Source organism: Papio anubis, chromosome 5 (assembly GCF_008728515.1).
Source record: "Papio anubis isolate 15944 chromosome 5, Panubis1.0, whole genome shotgun sequence".
Taxonomy (NCBI): Eukaryota; Metazoa; Chordata; class Mammalia; order Primates; family Cercopithecidae; genus Papio; species Papio anubis.
In genome coordinates, this window is record NC_044980.1 from 80,724,686 (window position 1) to 80,748,731 (window position 24,046).

A 24,046-nucleotide genomic window follows, 5' to 3' on the forward strand; every position below is an offset into this window, starting at 1 on the left:
TTAGATAGGGCAATGGGAGCAACGATATTTTTCCTTAAAAACAATGACATTTCTGTGATTTTGTACTTCCTTTACTGGGGTTGAGGATTTTTTTTTAAGTGTAATGATAAAATATTGTGATAGATGGCAGTTCGTCTCTCTTAATTGCACTAAAAGCAAAACACTTATTCCTAAGGAATAGTTGTGGCTTATACAAATACAAATCTTTTTCTTTTCAATATAGAGTAAGCCACTCTCCATTTAAAGGATCAGTTCGTGTACAATCAGAGTCCCTGGTAGTCTGCCAAACACAATAGGGCATTAATTAACATGTGCTGGGGGATTCATCAACATGCACAGTGGTAGCATGCAATTGGAGCCTTTTTTTCCTCCCCTTTCCTCTCTACGTTGGCAGAATTCATGAAAGATCTACTCTAGTATGTAAATCAGTTCTTGCTAAACGCCTTGTAATGGAGTTCCTTTATTTTTCAAAGCTGTTGTCAGAGCTAGTCACATACCCTAGAAAGATACTTACTCTGTCTCTTTCTCATGTTTAAAATCCAACTACAGTGGGCAAAAATAACATATTTGTTTACTTGTCATGCAGTCTGCACTGTAAATAAATCATCTGATAAATTACTTCCCAAAAAAGAACAGAATGAGGTTCATTTCCTTTAATGTTGTACCGGTGGAGATGGCAGAATTATTCTCCCTGTTAGCCCAGGGTGACAGTACACTGGTCTGCTAACTTACCTGAGTGTTGAGAGAAGCACTGAATTTAGCGTCTATCACCTGGCACGAGTAGGTGAAAAAAATGAGGAGTAAATTTGATTTAAATTAGTTCTCAGTTGGGTCTTTGGTTTGTCTTACCTTGCTAAGCCCTCACTGACTGATTTCAGTACCTTTTGCATGTTCTTTGGGATTGAGATATGTATTAATCACTCAGACCTGTAAGAACCAGACTTTTGACAGTAGAAGATCTGTCCTCTAGAAGTAAAGAAAATGAAATCAAGGAAATGGAAACTTGTATCTTTATTTTCCACTTCTGAAAAAATGTATACATGTTTCAATTTAATTTGAGTTTTAGATTGTATAATTTGTGGCTAGTTCTTATCTTAAAAAATGAAATAATGTATGTAAAGTGCTTAGCAAAGTACCTAAAGTAAATGCCTAGTAAATGACAGTAGAAATTATCCTTGGAGGTGGTGTTAGAGGTGTTATTATTATCATTTATTTTCTTTTATAGCCTGGAAATCACTAGTATTATAAAAAGTACAATGCAATTTTTACATTTTAATCATTTTCAATATATATTAATAAAAGGCTTAGCTTTAGCATGTAGAGGAGATGTAGAATTTGAAGGTTCAATTTGATCACCTCAGCTATTCCGTAAATGTGTGTCCTTTATCTGACTGCTTAAAGAGAGGCAGTTTAGTGATTCAGATGTCTTTAGAGTTATGCACACCTGGTTTCCATCTCAGTTCTACCATCGTGTGATCTTGAGCAAATTATTTAACTGCACCAAGGCTCAGTTTCCTCTTTTGTAAAATAGAAATAATGGTGGTAAAGATCCAATGAGATGACATGTGTCAAACATTTGACAGTATCCTGGCACACAAAAATGACTCAATCATTGGTAGAGACACACTCTTAATATACCAAAAACCTTCCTTTTCTTATGCTGAAAGACACAGGGAGTATTCTTTAATCCCCATCGGGGTGCGATTGCCGTCTTTTCCTCTTGCAAACAGCAGGTTCTCCTGCCCACTAATGCTCAGAGGAGCTGAGAAAACAAGCCATCTACAACCATTCCATGTTGTTGCCTTCTCCTCGATTGTTCCCTGAGATTTACATTAGTATGTCATTAGTAGTCAATGAGAGTCAGATAATTAAAGCTGCTTTCATTTAAAACAAAAGCAAAACCAACCACTTTTAATAAATAGAAAATTCTGAAAAATTAAAATTTAAAAGTGAAAAATTATCTGTATAAATATACATTTTTCTCTTACTGGATATTTTTAGGAAAATAGAAAAATACCTGTTTTATAAGCTTTCATTCTATCATGAATTCCAGCATACTTATTTAAAAATTGTTTGGAAATGATAGAATATTTGTGGCAGTATTCATACTATATTTCCTTAAAATATGAAACATTAGTCATAATATCCTATCAGTGTTTTTTCACTGAGAATATTTTTTGGCTATTAACACAAATGTTTTCATATGCTTCCATGGATCCATTTCTTCCTAAAGCTCTATTTATATCATATTTGATTTGTAAGATATTAAGTTATTTATACCTCAGATTTACTTTTATGTATAATAAGAAATTACAGGGTAATTTTACTATATTGAATTTAAGCAGATTAAAAAATATGACTGAACTTGGATTTTATGTGGAAAAGAGGTTCAGCATTGCAGCCTATGTTCCTCATCCTCAGCTGTTGTCAGTATGGGGAAGTAAAGTTAGTTCCATAGGAAAAAACTTTCGGAGGAAGACCATTATTCTTTTATGAGAAAACAGAGCATCCATTATGCTTCATATTTATTATTTCATTGTTTGGAGTACATTTATTTATTTTACTTTATTTTTATTTATTATTAATATTTTTATTGACAAATCATAATTATATATATTTATGGGGTACAAGGTGATGTTTTGATATATGTGTTCAATGTGGCATGATGAAATTAAACTATCATACCCATCATATCACTTGCCTATCATTTTTTGTTTGTTTGTTTGTTTTTTGAGACAGAGTCTCACTCTGTCGCCCAGGCTGGAGTGCAGTGGTGTGATCTCGAGTCACTGCAACCTCTGCTCCCTGGGTTCAAGTGATTCTCCTACCTCAGCCTCCTGAGTAGCTGGGATTACAGGCGCCTGCCACTGTGCCATGCCCAGATAATTTTTGTAATTTTTTTAGTAAAGACAGGGTTTCACCATCTTGGCCAGGCTGGTCTTGAACTCATGACTTCGTGATCCACCTGCCTCAGCCTCCCAAAGTGCTGGGATTACAGGCATGAGCCACTGTTCCTGACCCACTTACCTATCATATTTTAAGGTGAGAGACTGAAAATCTACTCTCTAAGTTATTTTGGAATATATAATACATTATTATTGACTATAGTCACTCTTCTGTGCAATTCCTCTCAAAACCTTTTCCCCTGGTCTCTCTAAGCTTTGTACCCTTTGATCAACAACTTGCCATTCCCTCTCTCCTCTTTCTTTTCCCCCAGTCTCTGGTAGCCATCATTCTACTCTCTACTTTTATGAGTTGCACTTTATCAGATTCCACATATAAGTGACATCATCTGGTATTTGTCTTTCTGTGCCTGGCTTGTTTACTTATAATAATGTCCTCCATATTCATCCATGTTATTACTAATGACAAAATTCTCCCCTTCTTAAAGGTTGAATAGTATTCTGTTGTGTGTATACACATTTTCTTTATCCATTCATCTACTGATGAACACTTCGGTTGTTACCATATCTGGACTGTTGTGAATAATGCTGCAATGAACATGGGAGTGCAGATATTTCTTCAATATATTGATTTCTGTTCCTGTGGATATATACCTAGAAGTGGAATCACTGGGTGGTATGGTTGTTCTACTTTTAGTTTTCTGAGGAACTTAATTTACATCCCTACCAACAATGTATAAAGATTGCCTTTTCTCTGCATCCTCTCTAATGCTTATCCTTCATCTTTTAAATAAAAGTCATCTTAACAGGAGTGAGGTTATCTTATTGTGGTTTTAACTGATTAGTGAGACTGAGCATTTTTAAATGTGCCTATTGGCCATTTGTGTGTCTTCTTTTGAGAAATGTCTGTTCAGGACCTTTGTCCATTTTTAACTGGATTGTTTTCTTACTATTGAGTTGTTTGAGTTTCTTATAAATTTTGTATATAGACCTCTTATTAGGTGTATGGTTTGCAAATATTCCCTCACATTCTGTGGGTTGTGTCTTTACTCAGTTGGCTATTTCCTTTGCTGTGCAGAAACTTTTTTGTCTGAAGTAATCCCATTTATCTATTTGTGCTTTTGTTGCTTGTGACAACAAAAATAGTTAGAATAGGCCACAACAAACAGTGAAAGAATGAATAAGATATAGTATTTGCTAGCACAACAGATGACTCTAGTCAAAAATAATTTAATTGTACATTTAAAAAGAAGAGTATAATTGAATCATTTATAACACAAAGGAGAAATGCATAAGGTGATGGATATTCCATTTACCCTGATATGATTATTATGCATTGCATACCTGTATCAAAATACCTCATGCAACCCACAAATATATACATATACTATGTACCCACAAAAATTAAAAAATAGATATGATACTTGAAAAGATACAACATATTGATAGGAGTAGATGTTAAGTGTTCTCACCATCAAAAAAAAAATGAGTTAAATATATGAGGTAACAAATATATAAAGTACTTGATTCAGCTATTCCATAATATCAAAATATGGTATACATCATAAATACATACAATTTTTATTTTTGTCAATGAAACAATAAATTTTAAGAAAAGGTTATTTCCAAAAAAAAATTTCCTAACCCAATGTTGTGAAGCTTTTCCCCTATATTTTCTTAGTAGTTGTACAGTTTCAGGTCTTTAGTCCATTTTGAGTTGATTTTTTAATATGGTGTAAGATAAGGGTTTACTTTACTGCTATGCATGTGGATATCCAGCTTCTCAGCACTATTTATTAAAGAGACTGTCCTTTCCCCATTGTGTGTTTTTTGCCACTTTTGTCAAAAATCTGTTTACTATTAATGCATGGGTTTATTTATGGGTTTTCTATCCTGTTCTATTGGTTTATGTCTGTTTATATTCTAATAACATGCTGTTTTGATTAAATCACTTTATAATATGTTTTGAAATCAGGATGTATGACACCCCCAATTTCGTTCTTTTTGCTCAATATTGTTTTAGCTATTTGGGGTCTTTTGTGATTACACACAAAGTTAAGCATTGCTTTTTTCCTTGTCTGTGAAAAAAAAATCACATTAGAATTTTGACAGGGATTGAATCTGTAGATCACTTTAATAATATAGAAATTTTCATAATATTAATTTTTCCAATCCATGAACACAGGCTATCTTTCCATGTATTTATGTTTTATTCATGTTGCTTGATTTTAAAGAAATAGGTAACTGCCTATGACCTTAAGGAGCTCAATTCCTTGTTGAGACAGGTCAGACATAAATGGAACTTACTTATTGTTAGAGAACATGGAAATTTGAGCATGAGTGGTTTTTCAGTTGAGACCATCTAAGACATTTGTCTATACAAATCTTCGGAAATTGCAATTTCAGTGTTAATAGGAGAGATAATTAGTTAAGATCACCAAAAGCTTTTTTTCCTTCTTCTTCTTGATTGGAGAAAGGTCAGGAAAAGAGCCCTTCTTGAGCATAACTGAGTATCAGTGAATTTGGGTAAAGTGAGATAGGAATTGAGTGGAAGAAAGTGAGAGCAACAAAACTTGGACTTTCTCCTGTCTGACTGCTGCTGTTCCTTGATAAAGAGATGGTTATGGTCTTCCAAGTTAATTATAATTTCCTGCTCACATTAGTGTTTGCTGAGAATATTTGTTTATTATAAGTACTACTATGGAGTTTTCTTTATGCCAGGTACCTCTCTGATTACCTTATAACTACTAACTTATTTAATCTTCCCAACAGCCCTATGAGTCATGAATCATTATTAACATCTCCATTTTATAGGTGAGTGGACTGCAGCACTGAACAATTAACTAACTTGCTTAAGTTCTCCTAGCTAGAAGTAGTTTGGCTGGGATTGCAACTCCAGACAGTTTGGCTCCAGTGTTTGTGCTCTTATTCACCTGCTGAACCATGCTGCATTTCCAGCAAGCTGCTCTACTCATTTTGTCGGAGAAAAATGGAATTGAGTAGAGGGAGAAGATGGGTGGCAGAGGAGAGTTGATAGAAACCTGTCACCTATTCAAGTTCACCAGACTGCATATCTGGCATTGTTGTGAGTCCAAAGTTGATGCTATGGCTGATTACAGCAAACTCTTATTAATTCAGCAAGCATCAAGCCAGAATTCAACAACATTAATTAATTGACTTGAGGTTAAATTCTTCCCGATTATTCAGTGTTTTGTTAAAGAATGCATAACATCTAATCAGTTAAGGACTACCAGTGACTTTGAATTACATATCATTTTGAATAAATCAGCACTGGTTTAACAAACCTTACTTATAATTAGTTATTAATGGTTATATCTTTGTTGGTATAAAAAACCATTAGTGATACCAGTTTATTTTAGAAGGACTGTAATTGGAAGCAATTGCCAAGACTTCTTATTGTTCTTTTAGGATCCTGGAAGAACAAATGATTAAGCAGCCAAGTGTTTGAGCTATCTTCTTTGCTTCTCAGTGAATTAACCCTTCCTCCTTATAGTTACAAGGAAATGAGAAGGAAAAGAAATGTGAATAACCCTAGGAGAATTATCCCCAAGTTTTTTGAAAACCCTTCGTCTCTGAATATTTCCCACTGGTAATACGCAATATGGATGGAATAGGCCCAGTAATCTTCCATGCATTTGTAGGTCTGTGTGTGTCGGGATCTGTGTTAAAAGGAATCCTGCTAGCTACCAATGACATAACACTTACACATAAAAATGCCATTTCAAAAATAAGACATCATAATCTTAAGAGAATTTAATTTTCTTCGATACCTAACTTTTGCTTTCTGAGCAAGGATCACTAAGTTAGAGTTAAGACTATGAACTTTAGAAAAACTGAAATCCCCTATGTCATTATCAGGTTTGCTATGTGGTAAGGACCTCTTTCTGCCTCCTTTCCTCCTCTCTCACCGAGCCACACAAGCATATCTGCACACACACATCGATACACATTCACATACAGATGTTGCATTTATAAACCACAACACTCTGCCAGAAGAACTGGCATCAACTGATTTTTTTGTCTCATTTTTCTTCTCACCACCAGAGAGGACAAACCCATCAGCAGTTAAATTGACTGATTTGGATTTTTTTAAAAAATATTCACCTGCTAAGAACTAAAGTCATTGCTTGGGTGATGATGTCAGTGCTGCCTTTGACCACTTTAGAGGCTTTCCTCTTTGCTCACTCCTTTCTAGAATCTCTCACTGCATTCCCTACACTCCCTCATGAATCCCTTCCTGTTGGAGTGAAGCTTTCAGCCTCCTCCTCTGTGAAATCAAAGTTCACATTTCTTATTAACCCATTGCCACTCTGACACATTTTGGTGCAAAACTTCTTTATAATTTCTATTAAGTGTAAATTGCTGTATAGCTCACGGGGGACACAAGCTAATTTGCAAAATTCAGCAATCCTCAGTGGCCATTCCTATCAATAGGGTCAATGAGCTATTGTGCTTCATGAGAGAGTGAGTGAGGGGATGAGTGAGTGAAAGGGCAAGAGGCACTGTCCTTTCTCTTAGCATATTTAGTATTTACCTTATTGGTGCTGAAATGAGCATAGTTTTAAGACTTCTAAGAGGCCCATACAGAGAGAGCTGAAAAATGACATGAAGTACAGAATCTTATGGCTACTTGCAGACACACAGTGATGGTATATTGGAGAACAAAATGTGAGGGCTATACTCATATCAGGCACGTGACGTATGTTGGCACAAATAATTTATTTCTCTAAAGGAATTTACTTCAATACTTATAAATTCAAAGAAGGGATGATAGTATTTTCTACATTGAATTTTTTTTAACAATTAAGATTTTTTAAGATGCCTGTAGCAATCATCTTTGAGACTTTATTTTTTATTTTATTTTACTTTAAGTTCTGGGATACATGTGCAGAACGTGCGGGTTCGTTACATAGGTATAAATGTGCCATGGTGATTTGCTGCACCTATCAACCCGTCATCTAGGTTTTAAGCCCGGCATGCATTAGATATTTGTGCTAATGCTCTCCGTCCTCTTGCTCCCAACCCCTGACAGGCCCTGGTGTATGACGTTCTCCTCCCTGTGTCCATGTGTTCTCATTGTTAGGCTCCCACTTATGAGTGAGAACATGTGGTGTTTGGTTTTCTGTTCCTGTGTTAGTTTGCTGAGAATGATGGCTTCCAGCTTCATCCATTTTTAACACTTTTTAATGACTCATTTTTTGATCCCATTCAAAGCTTTAAAATAGGACTGTTTATATCTCTGATGATAAATGTTTTATTGCCATTCTTTGGTTAAATATGCACTATTAAAGAAAGTAGGAGAGGCTCAACGGAGTCCAGTCTCCCATTGACATTCAAGGGCTTTATATGTCTAAGATTCAAGAAGGTTAATGAAAGTTACCTCTGCAATTCCTCAGACACTTGTGGGGGAATAGATCATTTAATTTCTATTCAGATGGCACCCCCACATGGAGTATCTGATCTGTTGAAGAAGTAAAAGACACAAGTTGGATGAACTGGAAGCTGACACACACAGCAGGTCATGTAAAATTGAAATTAACTTTTCTATTTGTCGTCTTCCTAATTAACATTATGTGACCAAACTACCAGAATGAAATATTATTTACATCTTTTTCACCCCATTGGAACATTTACTGTGCCCTCATAAAGCATAGTGAATTGAGGCAGAGGCAAAATTTAAGGACAATCACTAACAGAACAAAATAAGATTTAGTTTTGGAAATCACAGGATTTTCAAGTTTCAACTGGAAAGGCGAAATCATCTGCTCCTGGCTTTATATTATTGAAAGTCATTTTTCAACAGTCTACTATTCATCCACAGTCACTTGAGTTTAGTTATCATGAATGAAAATTATGCTCCCTGCAAGATGTTGCCCCTCATAGGGAGCAAATACTGGGTTGGAATGACCATTAATTTGATTTTGTATGAAAACAAAAAAAACTATTGTAAGTCATCTTACTTGGCTTTTTAGAAGAAAATGTGACTCACAAATGCTACCTACAAAGTAAATATAAAAGTACATTGCAACCTTTGCAGTCTCTGAAGCCTACCAGTCAAGTCAGAGGAGCTGGTTTCCAAGTTTATCTGAGACCCTCACTACCCCTGGGAGGCCTCATCTGATTTGATCTGCCACCACACCTCTGCCATACCAGCTACCCTCTATGCTGCTCTGCCTCCTCTTCAGTCACTCTGGTTCCTTTCTATTCTTCCAACACAGCCAACATCTTCTATCAGGACCTTTGTACTTGTGGTTTCTTCAGCCCAGAAAGCTTCCCTCCTGTATCTGCAGGGTTCCCTCCATCAATTGACTTCATATTTTTGTTCAAATGTTGTTTCATCAAAGGTATGTTTCCTGATTATCATTTATAAAATAGCACCTTATCACCTTCCACCCCCTTTCCACTGTTTTATTTTTATCCCTATCACTTATCAACAGATGACATATACTTATCTTTTGTTAATGTCTCCTTCTCCCCTCATCACTACTAAAATATAAGATGCATGAGGGCCAGTTTTGTTTGCTTCTGTTTCCTCAGCTTCGAAAGAGTGTCTGACCCATAGTGGGTCCCCAGTAAATATATGTTGAGTGAATGAATGAAGAGCTTCTCTTTTGGCCCATTTCTAACAGCAGCACAGTTAATAGAAACTTGAGTTTGCAGCTTGAGGCCGGAGTTTAAATTAAGACTTCATAATTTATGAGTTATAAAACATGGAGCTAGATAAATGACATCTCTTTGAGTTTAATTCTCTGTATCTGTAACATCATCAGAGTAACACCTATCTTACTGAGGTATCTAAAAATATAAGTAAGTGTCCATTATGGAGTCACTATTGAAACCCTTCATGACATAGTAAATGTAAATTCTCTTCTATAATGTGTGGAGTTTAAGAATCATCATATTTTAAAATTTTTATTTTTCTAAAGCAGATAAAACTGCTTCAAGTACCTTCTTAATTGAATGGAGAGAAAATGTTTCTTATAGTGACATTAGAAATAATTTGAGAATCTACTCCTTAGGTCATGTAGGAATTCTAGGGTCCTACACATTCCAGATTGTTCTATGGGGCATCCTCTCATCTCCAGTCCATATTGGCTACCCTAACAGACTCTTTGAGACAGCAAGGTCTCAGGTGGCTCCACTGTTCTAAATTGAAGACTCAAGGCATGGTGTCCACCCTCTCTAGGTATTACCATAAGTGCTTCCATCTGAGGTCTAGCCAACTCTCTATGATGTTGCATGGTACCAAAGCTTTGGTCCTTTTATCTGCAGAACTGGCAGGATCCTAGTTCCTTCCTTCTGCTATCTCCAAAAAACTAAATCTCTCTAAACCTCTCTTACTTCTCCAGTTGGCTCTCCTAATCCTTGGGGGTGTGGAGTGGGTCTTCTCCCTATTGATAAATATAGCCCCATCATTTCTAAGAGTTTGGGTTTTTCCAAACCAAAGTACTGGATGTGGATTATCTTTGGATCCCTGTAAATTCTCTTCTATAGAAGAGAATGTATTCTTTTCTATAATGTGTGGAGTTTAAGTAAATTCTCTTCTATAATGTGTGAAGTTTAAGAATCAACGTCTAAGGCACAGAAAGACAAGGACTAGGCATTTTTTGCAGGATTCTGTGAAGGGAAATAAGTATATCAGTAAGAATAGAGCACAAGTTATTCTATTAATTACTTTGCCAAAATTGAATTCAATCAGGATTCTTGAAAGTGGGGATAATACACTAGAATACTCTTTCATCTCAATCATGATAAATATCCTATAAAGAAAGTTGTATTTCAACTTGGAATTTTTGTTTGTTTAAGTATCAGGTGCTTTCTACAACCAAAGGGGTCAATTCAAAGACTAGGAGTCAGAACACCAACCGTAAAACTGACTTTATGGATCTGAGCCTCATCAGAGTATTTGTTGGAACTCTTCCCCGAGTCCCTTCCTTCTTAGGTAACTGAAATAATGCTTGCTGCTTCTAGTCAGTTTTTCTTTCTTTCAGTGATGCTGTTACTGTAGTCACCTTATATTTCAAGTTCTGGTCACAAAGCTACCCCTCAAATATTAACTTTCTGTGGCATCACAGAGTGACAGCCAATAACTGGGCTATTGGTATTGCCACAACTCTTTCCTAATCCCAGCATTGAAAGTGGAGAAAAGCTTCCTTTGGTGGTCCCCAAGCCTGGTACTTGTAACTTCTACTAGCAGCTGAAATCTTTCTCACACTTCTTACCTTATTCCTAGTAACTCAGTCAGGAAACCTTGACACACTCCTGCTACCTCTAGAGCAATGATCCACAACCGTTTTGGCACCAGGGACTGGTTTTGTGGTGTGTGTGTGTGTTGGGGCTGGTTTTGGGATGAAACTATCCCACCTCACATCACCAGGCATCTATTAAATTCTCATAAGGAGCCCACCAGCTAGCTCCCTCACATGCGCAGTTTACAATAAGGTTCAGGCTCCTATGAGAATCTAATGCCGCTGCTTATCTGACAGGAGGCAGAGCTCAGGTAACAATGCTTACCCGACAGCCACTCACCTCCTGCTATGCAGCCCACTTAATAACAGGCCGCAGACTGGTGTGCTGGGATCCCTGCTCTAGAGGGAATAGATGTGTGTGTATGTGTGTGTGTGTGCCCCTTATTCTTTAGGCAGTTGGGCTTCTTCAAGGCAATTCTTTATCTACATCCAGCTCATACCTAAATTCAGGTCATCTGAGCCAGAAGATTCCTGCTACATTTCTTTGTGTTTGTTTAGTAGTCTACTATTTACTAAAAAAATTGTTTTGAATAGATTGCCTTCTTTAAATCCCTCAAGAATCTCATGTTATAGACAGTTTTATTGTTTTTATTTTTAAAAAGAGGAAAATTGGATTTAGTGAGATTAAGTGTTTTTCTCCAAGTTAAGAGCTGTTAAGTGCTAACTGGATCTCAAACTCAGGTCATCTGACTACAAATCCTTGCTTCTGGCCCTACACAACAACTGTAGGATCCTGATTTATATTTCACTTCCAAGCAGAGTATATTATTCATAACAGCTACTCAATAAATAATTATTGGCTTATTTATCACATTTGTATAGGCCAGACCATATGTTTTGGAACTAGTTTAGAAGGCAGGAACTTGGAGATCACATATGAATTTTACCAGGTACACTCATACCTAATCAAATATAATCAGAAGCCAGAAGCTCTCTGAATTATTCTATGTAAGCATCCTGCTATTAGTGATGCTGTGATTGTCTAAGGGGCAGAGGGGAAAACATACTATAAGCCGATATGAAGAAGATAAAAGTATTAACAAACTGAAATTCCAACTTTGCCCTTCCTTCCAGTAAGTTTAGAGCAGCCTTCCCTACTTAGCCACACCCATCACCTTTCACTTTTTTGCCACTTACCAGAAAGTAAGGATTTCTGTGGTTTTCCCTGGCAGAGTTAAAATAATGGGCAAAGAACAACCCACTCATAGAGGCAGAAGGAAAGGGAGAAGGGTAGACAGAATGAGAGTCAGAAAGGAGTGGGAGGTGGGAATCTTACAAAAACAATTTGGAGGAAGCAACTCAGAAGATTGTTCATGGCAAGAATGAGATGTGTTGATAATGCATCTAGCAGGAGAATATAATATGGATAAAATAGGTCTCTGGGATAAGGCAGCAAAAGATTCCAGAGGCTTAACAATACCAAGAATTAGAAAAATTCATGGAGCTTTTAAGAAGAATAACTATGAACTAGGTATTTCCATCCCCATCAGATGTTTATTCTGGAGATTTAAATAGATACAGAAATTCCTAGTTGAACTATATTTCTTTGAAAGCAAAGTAAGTTTATAACAACATGGGTGCCCAGATTTAAGAATGTTATATTGAGTCAGGTTAATATATATCAAGTGACTGAAAAATATGAGCTATCGTGCCTTTCTGTTGGTCACAGTATCTGTCATTATAGTACCTTTACAGGGATCACCAGTATTTTCCCTTTCTAAATTGTATTTTTAGTTGTAGCTATTTTCAGTATAAGGGTAGATAAAATTTTGCATGTTGAAGTCAACAATCTCAAGCCAAGACATAATGCCTGAATTAATGCCATTATTCTCAGGTTAAAAAATAATGGTTTCTTAGTTCTGAAATTACAAAGAGTAATGTCATACTTTAAATCTTATATCTGAAACCATTTCTTTTCTTATAATTAAACAAAAGGGCAGCATTTATTTTTTCATCCAATTTTGCCTTGTGAGCTTTGTCTTTCCACTTCTCCCACTTGTCTTCCCACTCCAAATATTGAGTATGAATGTGGGGCCACTGCTTCAATTATTTCAGTGTCCAATTGTTTGCTTCAGCTGTCATAATGGCTAACTATATGGCAATTTATTGGATTAAAAACACATGACATCAAAATGAATAGAATGTGTCTGATCTGTCATTCACCTATTTACTATACATGACAAACAATTGATCTGTTAGGCCATCAGAATAGCTCTAGCCCACCTTCAAATTCTACTAATCTTATACAGAATAACCTGTTTTACTTAAAAAACACACTGAGCTGAAATTCACTCTTGCTGCCATTTCTGCTCCGCTATTCCAAAAGCCTTTCAATTAAACAACACACACACACACACACGCACACACACAGAATTTGCCTTAAGAGAGAAATTACTGTATAGCTAAGAGAAAATTATTTTAATTTTATATAAAATTTTAAAAGGGATAATTTATCTCTGTCTTCACTAATCAAATCTCAAATTTGTAAAATGTAGGTACTTTTTCTGTTAGCGATAAGTACATTAGTGGGAGAATTGGATGGCAGTGGTTGGAACTCGAAACATTTTATTTGAATTCTATGTCATTGTATACAGACTCTTCTATGTATTTTAATTCTTATAACTTTTCCAAATGCCAACATTTAGAAATAAAATTGTCCATACTTTAGGTAGGTTTGCAAGTTTATTTATTAAAAGCCCCCAAAATACCTTTTCATCTAGTTTTGTTATACAATATGAACAAGGTATCCTTGTTTCACTTTCCAAGAAATTTATTTCTGATTCCACCTAACTCAGAAGTAATTCTAAGTACTTTTATAAAATAACAATACACAATTTCCACTAGACTTAGTGTCATAAAATCATTATTGTTACTGTGAAGTTTCATAACAATTTAGTTTGGACATGAATACTTGTGTGGGGGATATATTGTCCGTGATATCTATAGTCATCTGGTTCAGTTCCAACAGGAAAGGGAAATAATAGAATTGAAGTTCAAGAAAAATCATTAACAGTATAGGAAAAAACAAATAAATTATACATGAGAAGAAAGAAACAGTATTTTACAAGCTACACAAATCACAGTTCTGTTAGACATTCTGTTGCTCTAAAGCTCACAATTGCCTGTAGAATCACAAGCAAACTCCTTAGTAATGTCAAGTGTAAACATAGCGGTTCACACTTGATTTTCATCGCTCCTCCTCAAGCAACTTATATTCCCCCTCTGTCCCGCTTATATTGGACTCCGTGTCACACCAAAACTCCTGCATTTTTTCCACCTTCATGCTTTTTCTCTTGCCATTTTCCTTTCTAGAATGCAGCAATTCTATCAGACTATTCCTGTCCTTCTCCACTGTAGTGCAGTCGAATGCATCTTTTCTCCTCTATGATGTCTTCCTTGATTCAGCCAGAAAAAATCTCATTGATATATACTGACAGAATTTTGTGGTTTTCTATTCTTATTCATCATATTCTAGCTTTTATTATGGTTGTGCACCTTACTTTTTTTAAATAGATTCTAGAATCCTTAAGAGTGGAGAAGATACTTTATTCATTCTTGTATCTCCCCTTAATCCTAGCACAATACCATACTGATAGCAGGAGATGAAGAAATATTTGTTTCATTCAACTGAACTGAATTTACACTAACTCCTTAGGGAATCCAGTAACCAAGATTAAAAAGTTTTAGTGTATTTAATAGACTTTTCTCTCCTCCCCACCCCTTTAAGTATATTTGGGAAATATAAAACCTCTAAAGAAAAATTAAAGGTTTTAAAATTAGTCATGAGCATATTTCTCAAAATGTTATGATTAAATGTTGAAGTAGATAGAAAGATAAGCTGGAGTCTGCTTGTGTGTTCCTAAGAATACACATTGGATGTGATTATGAAAAATTACTAGGTAGATGGCTTTGAGGCTAATAATTTCACAAGTTATTTAAATTGTCTGTCATTTAGAAGTGGCAGACCTTAGTGTTCCTTCCACCTTGACTGAACTTAAGCCTTTTATCTGAAGGAGCTCTTCAATCTGAAGAGACAAAGTTGTATAACTTTCTTAATAACCACCTGGTACCTGGTAGTGAACTGTGTTCTTCCACTGGGACAAATGCCTTCTAATATTTTATATATTCCTGGTCAGTGACTTAAAAAAAAAAAAAAAAAAAAAAAAACCTACCCAATTGCAGTCTGCCATTCAAAAGGAATATTTCTGCAAAGAAAAAGATGTGAAAATGTAGGCATTCAAGTGAAAATTCAATCCTTCACAGTACAGAGCCTCTGCGAAGTCTTTTAAATGACCCTTTTTATCATGGTGCCATGTCTGTACCTTTCTGAATAGTGAAACCTGGTAAGAAAAATAGATGTATGTATACAAGTGGTTGAGTAATGTATTACTCATATGCACTTTGTTCTTTTTGGCAAACTGACCTTATCAAAGGAAAGAAAGCTATACATTGTGACAAGCTGAGCTTTACCAGAAAGTCTGAATTAGGAGTGCAAGTCCTCTGTTATCTGGATTAAAATGTGATCGGAAAAAAAAAAAAAAAAAAAAATCATTATTTAACCTCTTCAGAAGTGGAGATGCTGGAAAATTGACTTCCTTTAAATCAGAATCTAAGCTTTCTTATTACATTTGGACTTAGCAATCAGAGATGATTTGCATTAAAACAATCATATTTTTTCCTCTAAATATTTGTCCACTTTTTGATGTTCAAATAAACAGTGTTAGATTGTTTGATTGTCTATACTTTACAGAGGACTATTATAAGAGGTTGGTGATGAAATATTCTTCATTAGTTTCTCCAGGACAAATGCTGTGTCTTATTTTTTACCTCTGTAGATGACATTTAAATAAAAAATTAAATTTTTGAATTAATATTGTATAGTAATTAGAAGGCCTTAATAATTATTTTAGAAGCACGTCCATTCCTGGAACTATTTTTAAAAAATATTTCCTCATGCTCATTTAACCCCTTTTAGTGAAAATATTAAATTATTTTAAAAATTAGTGAAGGAATAATGAATCCAATTCATTCCTTTAAAAATAAACAGAGACATGGAACTCAAACTTGCTCATCCGCAGATCTTTTTCCTTTGTAATAAGCAACCTCTTTGCAAATGAGTACATAAAGATGGACAAAATATCTGGAATGGATAAAGCCAAGAGGAAAAAAAAAAAAAATTTACATAACACAAAGGCACATAAAACTATTGCTATTTTATTCACAGTAAAAGAGTGTGTGTTGCTGCTGCCCAGTTACTGTGCATGTGAATTCACCAGATCTGGACGTATTTGCCCAATTAATTACTCTGCTGTTCGACAATGATGGGTAATGGTCCAAGCAGCCTGCTCCTCCTCAGATCACCGATGGAATTCATGCACGCATAATGTCCTCTCTTCAGAAAATGATCCCAACAAGCTCTATAATTATTTTTTTTTCTTTTGAAATAAAGGCACCCGTTCAATTATATGTTAAAACAGTTTGTGGGAGAAGAAATGGAAATGAAGCAGGATCTCTCTCTCACTACCTTTCTGGGGAGAAAGCTGGAAGATGAACTTCCCCATTCTACTCTTTCCAGGAGCGAACTTCGGTATTAAAAAAATAATTGCTGATCAAAATTGTTCATCATTACCCTTAATTAGTCTGTTGGTTTTCAGTAGTTTTCTTCATTAATACAGATGAAGGTGTGTTCTTCCACGTTCAACGATACATGCTATCCCTCCGTGCTGGTAAGCTTATGATGTAGCAGATCAAACAAAGAACCCTCGTGTACAAATGCACAGCAGTCCCGGTAAACTGGGCTAATTAGCATTGTAATTAGCTCACGTGATAACTAAAACAAAGTCAGAGTAACACAGGAATCACTTAGAAAGGATATCAAGTGGTGTCGTCCCCCTTCACCCGCCAGCCCTCCCGCCCTTGTTTCTAATGCTGAGTAGAGCCCGGAGTCAACCTCCTTCCCAGCTCCCCACTCCCCAGCTCCCCAGCTCCCCACCTCCTGGTGGCGCAAGCCAAGTTCTCTGCCCAGGCCTGGAAGTTAAGGTATGCGCAGGGCTTGCCTGAGGTTGCCGTTGCGATGTTGTTGGGGTATCAGTGTAGTGCACTAAATGTTGCCAGTTAAAGGAAGCTTACAAAAAAGATCTTCCCCCTTTGGCTTTGCTGGAATTGGCTGACACAGTTCGCTTTATAAGCATGAGAACTGGAAGCAAGAATGGAGACTTGGGCTTCCTTTCACGTAGATTTACCAGCTTACTTAGGAGTAAATGCTAAGTATAATTTGCGGAGTTCTACTCACACACTTCTACACCAACGTGACTTATAAAACAGAAATCCCTAAATGGGGCCCACATGCCTAAATGGTTTTCTTTGGCATTTTACAACGTAATAATAATAACTAAGGCATCTCACTATTTGATGTGGGATTCTTTCTAATTGTATCCAATTATGAAAAAAGTTCCAAGGCTTTATTCAGAGGAAGTGAGGGCAGAGATCATCAATGAAAATCAAAAAGAAAAATGACCACCGTAGTCAATAATTGGGATAGCACTAATCCCTTCTTTAAATAACTTTGTGTCACTTAAGATTAATGTGTTTTCACTCTTTACTATATTTGATCCTTACAACTACCCCACAAAAGAAATACAGAAAGTATTTTAGTTCCCATTTTACAGAACGGAAAATGGCCTCAGTTGTTCTGAGTGACAGAGAATGTAATCAGCAGACGGCATCATCCTCAGGTTTCTAGTTCAGTGAGGCTTCCATTACACCAAACTGACTGTGCTTAAGGCTTTCGTTTCTCTTAAAGTCAGCGATACTGGGGAAGTTGGGTTTTTTTGTTTTTGTTTTTTTTTTTTTAATTATTCTTGGTTTAACTTAAACTCAGTTATTATTTCTAATTTAAACTGTCTTATTTTAAATAGTTTTTAGTTAAAGCTATATTTAAGCCCATTTCAGCACAAAAATATCAACCATTATTGAAAAAATTAAATCCATAAGAAAAATATTTTCAAAAAATTCCAATTAGAATCTATATACAAGGTGAGGAAACTGTCAGAGCTGTTAGTAAATGCGAATCATAGGGGCTAATTTTATTATAATACATTTGGCATCATATAAAATCAGTATCTCTGAGTCATGGTACATCGACATCTTTCTAGTGACAAGAATAGGATTTCCTAAAGCTCTCAAATACTGCAGTCTCTTTTTCTAATACCTGTGTTTCATGCATATTTTGGAGAATTTGATGTGTATGATAATTGGTATACTTTAAAAGTATATTCATGTGATTAACATGCATGAAAAGATATCAATTTTGACCTAACTGATGAATCGATGGTCATTAGGTCTATTTTCACCTCAATTTAGTCTGTTTTATAGAATCTGATCAATTAGTTTCCAAAACAGCAGATCCAGGACTATATTAGATGTAGCTTAAGTGGCAGGATTAGACTGTTGATCCTCAGGATTGATGGTGAAAGCTTGGTAAATATTCATAAAATGTTATTTGAGATTTCCTAACGATTAATCTGAAAGAAAGAAATGGATACAATATTAGTAAAACCTTATATTTATATCCTGTGTAATATATGAATAATTTTAATAGAGATGCAAGTTGTTTTTGGTATTTGCCACAAAATTAAGTATAAATAAACTTGCTCCAATCATAAAATAAAAATAAGGAACCTAAAGATAGGCATTTGGAGTGTCTATTGGGAATTAGCCGATCCACACACACACACACACACACACACACACACACAAAAGGTGTATTCTCTGCTTATACTCTCTTGTCTTCTTTTATCAAAAGATTGTAGGAAACTGCAATTTGGGGTGCATTGGCTATTATTCAGTAAGCTTAATTTTGATATAAGAACATAGGAATAAGTGGGCAGAAGGGTAATCAATGGTAAGTGAAGTTAAGACTGACGCAATAGACTTCCCTCCCCAGTCTCCAGATTTAATTTGTGTTAGAAATGGAGAAAGGAAAATTGCAATACAGACTTCTTTTTAATTTTCATCCTGAAAAAATAATTTTGAGCAATGTTTTTACATAATTTTGAAACTTAAATAAAAAAGGCACAGACACAGGCACCAATTTTCAAAACAGGAGAGAAGAGCGTAACCTGGCAGTGTGGAGCAGAATATGATATCCTGTACTTACCAAATGAGTGTGAAAGTCACATTTGACAGATCAGTACAATGAGGTAATATTTTTTAGGAAAAAATCAAGGATGAAAGAAAATACAATTATTGCAAGTTGAGATATAAAAATATGTCCATCTCTGTGGGGCAAACTAAAATTACAAAACAGTTCACAAACATAAATACAAAGTAGCAATAGTATATATCCAATGTAATCTATTACATTCACTTCATCATACTGCTGTTTTTATTTTATTATATTATTATTGCACTTCTTCATGATAGTGCATTCATTATCTGCGTTTTCTTTTATTCTCTACATCTGGGTTCTAAGGAGGGGCTTCCTGAACTCGTGAAATTGCATGCAGATTTTAGTGTGTGTGTGCAACAGTATTGTACATTTGTGAGAAGAGGATCCATAGTGTTTGTGAGATAGACTAGGAAGCCTATGACCCCAAGTGATTAAGATCCAATATCCCACTGATTTTTTTCTCTTTAAAATTTCTCTGTGCAGACTTTCAGTGCTTCATACCCCAACAATGCCAGTAACCTCCCAGCTGCCTTCCCACCCTCCTGCCTCCTTTCTCCAACTCACCCTCTATAACGAATGCCACCAGATCAATCTTAGTGAAACATCATCTACATCATGTCTCAAATCCACTAAAAAACAAATTAAAAAAAAAAAACAACAACAACAATGATAGCTTTCATTTTACTTACAAGGTCAAATTCTGACTTCTCATTTTGGCATTCAAATCCATTTCATATCGGGTTCTCCACCACCTCTACTGATAGTAGCCGACATTTACAGAGTGGCGCTAATGTGCCAGGAACTGTGCTACATGTCCTACATCAATGAACTCACAAAATCTCCCAAATTGCTCTGTAAGATGCTTTGAGATTTCAGAGGTACAATCATCAGCTAGTAGGTGATAGATCCAGAATTCAAACCCAGGCAGTTTGACCCTGTATGAGATTTCAGCCATGATTTCTCCGGCTTACTTAATTTACTTCTTGCCAGTATGAACCTTCCTCTCTGGACAGCTGAGAATCCTCACAGTCAACTGAATAAAGCATATTTCTGACCTCAAGCCTTTTTCATACTTCGCCTTCCCCATTCTCCAAGGTTGTACTCAAGTCTCACCTTTGGAATGAATAATGCATTCATTAGCTCTTCTGTCTTGAAACCGTAACATCCATAACATTCATTCAACCACATCCCTGTGTTACTAATATACAATTTTGCTTTACGAATTTTCTCTAACTGGACAGTAAGTGACTGGTGGGCAGGGTTTTCATCTTACATTTTTTGTTCTCTCATCTTTAGCACATAGATCAGTGCTGTTCATCAAGTTTGCATTTGAAAAATACTTATTGAGGGATTAAATTAACCTGAACTTCTAGAGAGTGTCATGTTTGAAAAATGATACTGTAATTAGTTCTCTAACATTCTATTATGTCTTGATAAAAGCTTCTGTGTATGGTGGCAGGTGGGCTTATGAGCTATTGTTACCATGCTGAAACTGGCTTCCTATGTTGTCTCAGTTTGCCTGGAGTAAATCTGATAGACATTAAAAAGAAACTGCCCAAAGTGAGTGCCCCTGTGTGTGCATGTAGGGTGGAGTGGAAGGGAATATACATTTTCGTGTAAAAATGATACAAAATTACAAGAAATTTTAATGCAAATTTTTCCTTTAAATGAGTTTCAGTGCTTACTGGGTTAGCTCACTCTCAAGAGAAGGATCAATTTAGTGAAGAATCTCTCACTGATTCAGAGTCAGAACTTCAGCTCAAAGTAGGTCAAGAAAATTCCAAGGATTCAGATTACAAGGCAGTTCTTGGGAGTGGTTAGACCCTTAGTTCTTTTAATACTTCTTGGAGCTATGTGGAGTAGTACAAGTTTCCAGTGCTGGGGCCAATGTTAGGGTGTCTCTTCTTCATATCTCTTGGGCACTGATCCTTTCTCACCATCAGACACTCCAACATCAACTGACAGAAAGACAAGGAAGAAAGGGATACATCCATATGCTTGAGAAACCAATTCTCTCGGCTAGGCAGAACTGTCTACATTGAAACTCTTTGTTTTCTTCTCTTATATACACAGAACGCCTTGTGTCTAGTGAAAACACATATTACTCATTTTATTATCCAACCTTTAGAAAAGTGTGATATGGAAGATATTTTGTATAATAAATCATATTATAGCTGATCTGAGTAATTATATACATACGGATGTGCAAGTTTATAATAGAATGCTTTTACTATCTTAAAAATCCTTTTGAAATGTCTAAAAGTAACTCATTTTGAAGCATCTAGTCATTCAGTGGATAACACCCAGGGCTTGGATGCATCACTATAAATGACTCAGCTTTCCTTTTAATAGTTTAAAATGCAGGGCTTGGACTAAATCAGGAATCACTTACATGCTTACAGACAGAAGGCAGATAATGAATGCCTGAAGTAGGCTTGGAAGAAATCTCTCTAAGAAGTACTGAGGACTGGGGCAAATTGGAGAAAGTATGCCCTGTCTAAAGAGAATGGCAAATGTTCAGTCCCAGGTGATTTTATCCTGCAAGAAAGAAAACCCACTGTTACAAAATCTTCTGGTTTTTCATGAGAAGCAAGGTTTTTAAAAAATGTGAAATGCCCTGGGTTTTGAATTAAGAAAAAAAATCTGCTTTTGAAAACTGGGCAGGCCAAACAAAGCATATGCGAGAATGGGTTCTGGCCTAGAAGTTACGAGTTTGTTGCTGCAAACTAGATGATCTATGCCTGTTTTTTTGACCCATGTAATGTGTAGTTATATATGCAACTATTTCTCAAGTATACTGTCTCAAAAATGCCTTAAAATTGAAAATATTCAGTTGACAAAAGCATGGCTGAATTAAGAACATTTCCTCCTAGACTCTCTATTAAAAACACTGGAAGATGGAGGAATAGGAATAGTTATACTGTACTTAGCGTCAGCAAAACTTTTCATTCTCGTCTTCATGTTGTTCTCACCTATAAACTCTGGTTAAGATGAACTCTGGTTAAAAATTTCCAGATGAATATAATATTGTACCTGGAGAAAGGGTCCCAGGAAAAGGTTATCAGACTCTGGACCAACCCTGAAAATGTTAAACAAATAATTTCTGTGAGAATTAGTCTTGACCTCATCTTGTTTCACAATATCTGACTGACTTATTTTATTTATTTATTTATTTATATTTTATTTTATTTTATTATTATTATTTTTTTTAGATGAAGTCTCGCCCTGCCGCCGAGGCTGGAGTGCAATGGCACGATCTCGGCTCACTGTAAACCCCGCCTCCCGGGTTCAAGCGATTCTCCCACCTCAGTCTTCTGAGTAGCTGGGATTACAGGCATGTGCCACCATGCCTGGCTAATTTTTTGTGTCCCTAATGGAGACAGGGTTTCTCCATGTTGGTCAGGCTGGTCTCGAACTCCTGACCTCATGATCTGTCCCCCTTGGCCTCCCAAAGTGCTGGGATTACAGGCGTCAGCCACCGCGGCTGGCCCACTGACTTACATGATAGAAAGGCATGTTGCTCCTTATTCTAAGATTGGAACTGGACTTGATGAGCTGCCATCTGCCTGGCTCAGTCTTAACTGTTGAACAGGGTAGCTCCTCTTTGGAGCATTCTGCTAGGTACCTTAGAATGATATCATGGAAAATGTAAAGAAATGAAAATTGCTTCCACTTTAAAGATTTTGGATATTACTTAAGATATCAAGCATATATGTGAAATAAAATAACACATTTATTGCATAAACTGATATGTTAGAAATTAGTGCTGAGCAGTGCCAAGACAGAGGAATCCAATCAAGTGAGGTAAACTACCACAAAGTCCCAAAAGGTCAGTGCGAATGTTGTATGGACTTTGAAGAAAGTCTGGTCAGGTGAGGCAGAGCTAAACAAGGCATGCCATGTCTGCTGTGTTTTATGTTTAAAGTAATAAGAAGAATGAGTCATGTGCAAAATTCTCTAGACAAACGAGATAAGCAGCAGCAGATATGAACAAAGAGAAAATGGCACCATTCCACAATCCATAAAATGGAATAATTATACAGAATATGTCAGAGAATAATTATCAAATTCATCCATTAGAGTTTAATATTGTATTAAATCCAGTTTGTTAGCATCTTGACCCCTGATTTCTACCAAAATTGAATGCTTTGATTATTGACATACCTGATAAAGGCTAATAAGTTGATACTGTAAATATACTGTTACTTACACATCTAAATTTCATTCAATTTAAGAAGTATATAGGAAGAGACACGGACTTTATAATCAAGGGATATGTATAAAGAACATGGGACAGTTTCTGACTCATATTAGTGATGAGCATGGCATGGAGGAATGACGTGTAGTAGGATGAAGCAGACATAGATTTGAATTTATTTTGCCATTTGATAACTGGTGACCATAGGCAAGTGATCCAAATTCTCTTAGTCTCAGTTTCCTTATGTGTACAATATAAATAGTTCCTATTTTGTGAGATTATTCTAAAGATGAGCAATAAAAAGTATAAATTGTGGCAGATGGCATTGAGTAGCAGCTATTATTATTTAAATGATCATTATTAGCCATATAATAATTTTCAGTTATTTTATAAAATTTGTGAACACTCTAGCAATGAATCAATTTCTATATTGCTATTGTAATGAAGACAGGATATTATCCTTATGTTAGGAATTTGGGGTCTAAAACTGTATGAAGTAAAATAT

The 24,046-nt window shown here is 35.8% G+C and overlaps 1 long non-coding RNA gene across 1 annotated transcript; it reads right to left on the reverse strand.

Annotated features, from left to right (window-relative positions):
* Positions 1 to 13,842: 13,842 nt before the first annotated feature.
* LOC116274925 lies at positions 13,843 to 20,653 on the reverse strand. The gene is made up of 2 exons (XR_004183763.1): positions 18,526 to 20,653; positions 13,843 to 17,003 (listed from the first exon to the last, which is right to left on the reverse strand). It is a non-coding gene; the product is annotated as an uncharacterized LOC116274925 (long non-coding RNA).
* Positions 20,654 to 24,046: the final 3,393 nt, after the last annotated feature.